The sequence below is a fragment of the Poecilia latipinna genome, unplaced genomic scaffold (genome assembly GCF_001443285.1).
Source record: "Poecilia latipinna isolate Pla-1442-1.1 unplaced genomic scaffold, P_latipinna-1.0 Scaffold940, whole genome shotgun sequence".
In the NCBI taxonomy this organism is placed as follows: domain Eukaryota; kingdom Metazoa; phylum Chordata; class Actinopteri; order Cyprinodontiformes; family Poeciliidae; genus Poecilia; species Poecilia latipinna.
Window position 1 is genome coordinate 148,376 of NW_015113556.1, and position 8,404 is coordinate 156,779.

General features: G+C 40.3%; 1 long non-coding RNA gene across 1 annotated transcript in view; it reads left to right on the forward strand.

Annotated features, from left to right (window-relative positions):
* Positions 1-8,269: 8,269 nt before the first annotated feature.
* Positions 8,270-8,404, forward strand: part of LOC106957826 (uncharacterized) — a 3,263-nt gene continuing 3,128 nt past the window's right edge. Inside the window, exon 1 of the long non-coding RNA XR_001427035.1 lies at positions 8,270-8,308. This is a non-coding gene — a long non-coding RNA (uncharacterized LOC106957826). The remainder of the gene's footprint in view (positions 8,309-8,404) is intronic.

Genomic DNA, 8,404 nt, shown 5'->3' on the forward strand with positions numbered 1-8,404 from the left:
TGTATCTTAATTTTTTTTCGAAGTTCTGCAATATCAATGAAAAGAAAAAAAAAAGTGGGCTCCAGGCTGCAACCCGCATTGATATTGACGATCCCAGTCTTAATGTTCTGCTGAAGCTCAGGATGTCTGAATCAGCTTCACGTGTTTGTATTCAAAAACATTGAGGGGAACTAATTAAAAACAAAAAGGAATGCTGTCAGAGAGTTGTAGAGCAGCTTATTGGACCCCAGTTGGAGACGCTGGCCTGAGGTGTGTTTTGGTACATCATGCAGACTGTGCGTGCTTATGACCGTTGCACATTGGGTGGTGCACAGCGACTGAGTTATTGGATATTATACTTGTGTCCACATATTGGATTTCTACAAAATAATATTTTGCTTACTGGGGACTCCTCCTGCCTCATGTCAGGTCCAGACTGCTCACTCGGGCCTCAAAGCACAGGAGAAGCATGTGAACATGTCAAAGATAGCACTTCGAAACCAACAAGAATGTGGAAAAATAGATTGGAGTCATAGCTGTGGGTCCTTGAGTTTCATCCGCGATTTGACTGATTGGCAATTCATTGTGAAATAACAAACGTGGAGGAATTTATTGTTTTTAAAGGCAGAGTGGTGGTAACCTAATAGTTTTCTTGCAAAACCGTCGAGGAAGTGACAAAACTATTGTCGTAACCCAGCGCTTTGTTGAGCTCTCAGTACGGTAACTAACCAGTGATAACATCCATAAATATGAGGACGTACCGTGGAAGAATGGTGTAGCCTGAATCCGGTTAGCGCCAGGTTCTCCCTGATGAGGCGTCTTTTGATAACCCAGTGTGAACACAACAGATATACGTGGAACTAAACCCTTGTTTGATCCATTTGGGACATTAGATAATGTAAACTTATCATTTTACATGTAATAAGTCCTTGTATGTTTACATATATCAGATGGAGAAGTTGCTCGTGAATGTCTTTAAAATTTTCAGCTGGCAGTTCTTTATTTAAACCGTATTTGTCAAGATAGGATTGTTGTACGACATACGACTGCAAATATTTTTAAAAATAATAATTTGATGCACAAGTTTGGATTTATTGCAGATTCTCTCTTAACACATGGTCAGAATTACACAAATGAGATCATCTATCTATATATACCCAAACACCAATACTGTTTTTGATTAAAGGCTCCGTAGAAATTTGCACATCAACCGCACACCATCACTAAGCATCCACTACAATTCTGGCTGAGGCTGAGTTTTTGACCACTGCTATAGTTTCTGTTTTTGGAATCACTTTAAGCTGGGCAGTTTTTTTTTTTTTCTTTTCTTTTTTTTTCTTTTTCCCCACTGGGACCCGACTTCTTGGCATAGTCCACGTTTGTGGACTCCAGGGCTTTGAAACAGTCATTCCAGACGCCATTTTTTACCCATTCCAAAACCACTCTTGATAAGTTCCTGGTTGCATGTCCTGCTGGAACACACAACTGTGTTCTTGTATAATTCAAGTGTGGGAGGGGGGAAAGAGTGAAAGTAATAAGAAATCACATAAACAAAAATTAATTCAGGGGAGGCTAAGTGTGCTAAATGTTTTCATAGTTAGCTAAAATGCTAAGTGAAAATTTAGCTCTGCTGTTACAACATCAACAGATTAGGGGAAGTTTGCCAAACACTGCCTAAAGTAAGTTTGCAGAAATAGTCACAAAAGATAAAACGACTCATTGTACAAAGGTATAAGTCAGAAGATGCCTTAAACAATTATCAGGTTTATATGTACACCATGTACCATGGAAGCACTCACTGGAGCAAAATCTAAGCTAACGGGCATATTACAAAAATTGTAAGCTTCTCAAAAACTGATAAAAGGATGAAAAATACCACTTGTGTTCTAGATGAGACAACATGTTTCTGTATTTTTCATATCTAAGCAAAGAAGCAGCCAAAACTCTCTTCTTCCAGAGAAAACTGCCAGGCATGAGTAATATCTCCCAAAGTCTAGTAGAATGTATTAAAGGATCTCCTAAACCTAAATTTGAACATTTTAGGTCAAAAGATTGTTTGCCACAAAACATAGTAGTCGATATTGCCAAAAGAACAACAAACCCACAGGGAAGCATGGTGGTGGATGCATCATGCTCTGGGATTATATTTTCAATTGGTTCAAAATATTTTTAAGTTGATTTTTATGGGGTAAATGTCACATTTTAGGTGATTTATCATCATTTTACTTCTTTTTTTTTACATCACAAAAAGGGTGTTTACACTTTTGAGAGTTTTGCCGTGTGTATAAAATACTTAACGTGTCACATACACATTAACGATGACATTTTGTACTCTTAAGATACCATGTGTAAAGTTTTTCCCACAATTTCCACCAGCTGAAACTCTTGTGGTAGGTAATTAATGCTACCAAATCATTTGTCAAATTTTCATGTTTTATTGTGCATGCTGTTCATTCTTAATGTTCTTACTGCCGCCTTACGCTCAAGTCCTAATTCATCTGACAAACCCAGAGGAACTCTGGTAGACCCTAATCCTCGTCCAGTCAAAGTACAGTGGGAATTTCCACTAATCAGATTTTGTCTCTGTAAAAACAGTCATGGTTACAAAAAAAAAAAAAAAAATGCAGAACAAGAGCAAAATCTCCACGGCCATAATTCAGAAGCAGCTGAGGCACTGGCATTAAAAAAAGAAAAAAAAAAAAGGTGCTGAAGTCGAATAAAAATGAACCGCCGTCAAGGTCGAGCAGCCACAGTCCTCCCAGACACGTAGCTTCAGGAAGCTGGAGATGTTGAAACAGATGTTTCTCATATTGACTGTGTGGTGCCGCAGCAGATGAGTGCTCCGTTTCATTAGTGCAACACGCTGTCCTGCCGTAGCCATCGCACTCGATTTCATCCGTCCCCAATTACTCGCAACAAAGTCTCACTCTTTATGTGTGTGTGTGGTGATGTGCACGGCCCGTTTGCAGCAGCTGGGGCAGGTGTGTTCCCCCGTATCCTCGGATGTCCTAGTGAAAGGGCGGCATAGTTTCGACACATTACATTTGAGCGTGGCGCTAAAGCAGGAGGCAAACCTTACCTGAAGGTATGTGTAGGTATGGTTTATATTTAAAAATATTTTAATATAAAAAATGTTAAGATATCTGAATTTTATAATGTTGTGTTGGGCTTGTTGGATTTTTTAAAAGTATTTTCCAGTCATAAACGCGACAAGGTTTTTTCTGTATCCCCGTATGGATAGAGCTGACATTGTCCTGTTCTGTGACACATATTTGTCCTTGTCTCGTGTCCTCTTTTGCTTTCTCCTTTTTCTCTGACACAATACACACACATACACACACGGTGCTCTCTTCCGTCCCAGTAACGAATGAAAGCGGACATGCAGCTAACGATATTAAAGCGAGTTGGCTGTCTCCGTTGCCCTATGCATCTGTCTCCTGGTGTCCTATCCTTTCCCTTTAGAGATAAAGAAGGCTGTTTACCTATTACACCATTACCCACACTGCAGCAAGGCCGGAGAACGGCTCCTTTATCGTGCCTCCATCAATTTGAATTGAGCATGTGTGTGCATAAAAGTGCAATTCTTTAATTGAAAACTAGCTGTTGCTAAAACGAGCTACTCGAGACAGTACGAATGTAGGCAAATCTTTGTCAATATTCTGCTAATGTTAAAAAAAAAAAACAACAAAAAAAACCCAGAATTTCTCAGCAGATGTGAAGTTCCACCAGGTGCTGCTGCTCGTGGCTAGTCTGAAGGAGCTGAGACTAGCTCGGAGACTGCAGATTCGAAGAGGATCGCCTTAGAAAGACGCGTCTTCAGGAGGCACTGAAACACAGGCCAGATACTGAGTAGAATGAATGAGCGTTGACTAAAATAAGCCCGTTTTTTGCTAAGTTGTTGCTCCTCACCCAAAACCCCTAAACTTCTGCAAGTCATTGTTAGCCTACTGTCCTATTTCAACCAGCTGTGGAGAGAGCTTTTGGAGTTGTCTTCATTACCTCGTGTGTCACAGAAACACAATAACAACACATGTTCCCTTCAGCATGAGAAGGGTGATTTTATGTGACTGACGTATTCTTCATCTTTTTCCATGCTTCTGGTTTTCATCTTCCAGTTGTGTGTTTTCTATCAGTTTGTGAAAGGAGCATTTCGTAGCTTGGTGCACAGTGTCCTTATCAGTTTAAAATTTGGATGTTCCTTTTGTTCGGAAAGTCCTTGTTCTTCTATATTGCTTCATCACTTTTCTCAAACTTCTCAGGTTTGAGAAGTCGCCACTCAGTCCCTTTGGGTGGATTGGAGATCGTTGCAGTTTTGGCCCTGTAGACTGTCTAACCTGCATTGAGTCATGCTCTCTGACAGCTGAAATTTCAAAAATTTGTCCTCTAAATTCTGATTTTTGATCTCAGACTATTAATCCAAATTCTCAGAAAAAAAGTAATATTTCTGACTTTATCCCTGAATTCTGAGCACAGTATCAGAATTTTGACTTTTTCCCAGAATTTCCTGACTCTAACCCCATCAAGACCTTCTGAGATCAAAAGTCGTAATTCTGAGACATTAACTTTCTACGGAATTGAAAGCAGAAATTAAAAGTCAAAATACAGAGGAAAAAAAAAATCTAAACTTTGAGATTTAAGTCAGAATTCTGTGAATAAAGTCGGTATCCTGCATTTAAAATCAGAGTTCTGAAAGAAAAAAAAAGCCACATTTTTTTCATTGGCTGTAATCCTCCTCCAAATAACTGTTATTGGCCATCTATAAATTTAAGTGTTTAACAGGCCACTCAAAATTATCGGTTTCCTTTAGAACACATCTGGAACTTCAAATTATGTAGTTTGCAACTCAATTTTAAACGCTGACACGTTTTGCAAAAACAGAGAGCTGTTGGTTATGGGTTATCGGGTCTATATTCATGTAGAAACTTACTAATTAGGCTCATTAATCTGAATTTAATGTAAGTTCAGGGGTCAGTGGGAAATAATGTGAAAAACTGAAAAAACTCCGAATGTATTTCAGATTAAGAAACCCAACCCGCAGACCTCTTACGCGCAACACACACAAAAAAATATAAAAAATGGAGCGGACGCGCAGTGGAAAATGTGCTGTCATTTGGTATCATTTTCTGCTTCCTGTCTGGGTTATTGGCCGCAAAGCCAATGGAAACAAGTGTTGCTCTGGATTCCGAGCCCCAAAATCCCAAACGCTCGTCCACGTTTTGAAATGAAACAGAATTAAACTGCGAGCGGCCGGCCTATTATCTCCGTATAAAGTTCCGTGTCCACTTTATCGAAAAACGTTTCCAGTAAGCGTGGGTGAGTCACCATTTTCAGAGAAACCGTACCGAGCGGACGTCAGAGCTCCCCTCCCTCAGTTCCCCCTTCGGCGCGGCTTCCACTCCGGGTCGGCACGACGCACAAACTCTTCTTATTTTCACAGCAAAATGCCTCTTCTGTTCGACCTCTGCCAGAGCAGGAAGGCTCTCCGGGTTTTCGGAAAGAAAAGGCCTGACAGCTGCCAAAATCCATCGGTGGTTGGGAAACAATGGCACGCCCTGTGCGGAGTCTCAGCCGCTGCCCCCCTCCTCTCGCCGTTCCTTTTGCTCCGTCAGATCACGGTTGCCGCCTCCAATTTGTTTTGTCAGCTTTGGCGCGGGAACACCGAGGAGACCTGACCAACATGCTCGCGCCGCTTGCCAAAAGGGTGAAAAGAAAGGAGGAGGGAATGCGAGAAATGTTGTAATTGCTGCAATAAGTAAGAACGAAGAAAGAGAAGAAGAAGAAAAAAAAACAAAACCTTGAGAACGGTAACAGGAAGGAGGTGAGGCGAACGGTGCGATCCAAACAGACTCGAATTAGCTGCGCTTCCTCGTTCGACTTGTGTGTCAGATGTTCTTCATTGGCCGCTGGCCACGCCGGGACAATAGCAGGGAAATGAGAGCTATTACAGAAGTGTGTGGTATGAGTTTGTCGCTGCAGTGAGGGTCGTGGTTGCGATGTCCGGGGAAGTTGTGGCTAACTGATGCTGACAGATGGGGAAGAAGGGGGTCTACATGTCTCACAGCTGGAGAATGAGAGCAGCTCTGTTCAGGCTCCTTTGACTAGGCTCTCTCTGAAAGTCAAAATTACTCAGTAGTTAGTGTCAGTAGAGCTGAGTCTGAATCTCAGCTACAAATGCGCGCAAATCTTTGTCTATGTTCTGCTCTTGTCGAAAAACAAGCAATTTCGCAATTACATTGTTTCCATTAAATGGGAAGTGGAATTGACACGTGAATATGTCTGTTCATGCTAAAGTCATTAAAAATTATGGCAGCGACGGATGTAAACAGTTACACAGGATACATTCGTAATTCGGCCATGTTGCTAGCGCTCATCATGTATCGGCCATCAGAGGAGAAGTCGGTGTCTTATTGAGACGTTGCAGCGATAAACACTTTCCAGTAAGGAGTGGCTGCGCCAGTTTTGGGAAATTGCAGTCTTGTGATTTTGCAGAAGAGTTGTGGATTCAACACGTTGGAATGACACACAACTTTTTATGAAGCGTGCGGTGCTGTGAGAGCTCTGGTGGAGCCAGCTGCACATTCTCCAAAAAAGAAGAAAAAAAAAAAACCATTGTAATCCTACTACTTCTACTACTTGTCGTCTTTGTGGTTTTTGCCAGCAGCTGTTGATCATTTGACTCGTCTGGTGCATAAAGTGTTTCCGTTGAGAAATACATCTCTTTCAATACGACCGAAAAATGACCTCATCCTCATGCAAAAACGTTTGATAAAAAAAAAGTTTATTTTAATTTCCATTAAGCAAATTTATGTTTGTAATTTCAATTTGAGCAATTTTGATTAATTTCATGCAGCTCCTAGAGCTTTTGTTTTGTTGTTTTTGTAAAAGTCTCATTTTTATGTTGCTGGGTTTTGTTTTATATATATATATATATATATATATATATATATATATTATTTTTATTTTTTTCTGCAATTTCCTGACAATTTAGTCAAACTTTAGATTAAACAGTTGAACACAGAACCACTGTGTGCAGATGCTTTCGTGATCCTGCTCTGACAGATAGTGATTTATTTACTGAATTCTTTATTTTTTTTTTCGGTCAACAACACGGAGTTACAACTTAAAAAGCAGAAATATCCCATGATTTTTATTTTCATATTCATATAAACAAAGTACATATAAACCTAGGACAGTTTGGGAGAGAGAGAAAAAAAGAAAAAAAAAATCTTGTGCATCGCCTTATATGTCTGTGTATTATTTAAGACATGGGTTAGAAAAAACTAAGCAGAACAAACAGACACACACACAGGCTCAGACCTCTACACATTTTTTTCAACATCCTTTTGAAAACTCTGGTAATACTTTCTAACTATTTCATTGCTGTGGGTCTCAGTCTTGAACTGTGAGACTGATCACTAGTTAAATCTCCATCTTAAAATTCTACAGCAATCCTACAACGTTTGACCTTGAAGTGCACAAATTGAACAATGATGTTGTTGGATCCCAAAACTTTCGTCTGGCGGGGGGGGGGGGAGCAGAGAAACGTGTAGGCTCGTTCTTAGTGGTGGGGATGCGTGGGAAGAACAAGATTAATCGCTGCAACTTTATCTTGGCAAATTAAATTCCAATAATAAAAAGAGGAAAAAAAAAATGTTAATCATGCCAGTGTGAGCGCCAAACTGAGACTTGATTGATGTGTGCGGCTGAAAGTAGTTCCAAAAAACTCTGCAGGTGATTCTTTTACGGCCCGGACGTGCGGTTCAGAGTTGGAGGGTTTTATGAGCTTCGGACCGTTGATACGGCGGCGCTCATTTCCCAAGTGAAGCACCGTTCACCTCAGCGTGCCGGTCGGAGGGAAGGATTTACAATCTCCTGCTTCAGATTCCTCAGTCTTAACTGCAGCACGTTTTATTAGCGCTCCTTTAATGTGCTTTGCACTAATAATTGGAGTAAAATGAGCCCAACATTCTCCACAAGTAGATCATATATAGAGTGAGTTGTTGTTTTTTTTTTCACCAGAAGGTTATCATGGATGTTGAATAAAGAGCATGTGCTTGTGATGCTTTTTCTTGTGTGATTAATTTATGAACCGACTGCTCAGTGTTTATGGTATTTGCGTTTTCTGGTATAACATAGCTGCTCAGCTAGACATATTGCAGACTCTTATCTGGAAATTACTTCTCTCTACATTCTGAAACCATCTCATGTCACTGCGTTTGTGTGAGAATTTCCTCATAAATAAACCATCACACAGATTTTTGGTAACGCTTTATTTGAAGGGGTGTGCATAAGACTGATATGACACTGTCATAAACATGGCATAACAGCTGTTATGAACACGAAGGAGTCTTTGTGAATGTCTGTGACTGTTGTCATGAAGTGTCATTTGGTAAATAATTACCCTTTTAGTGCAAAGTTGACACTT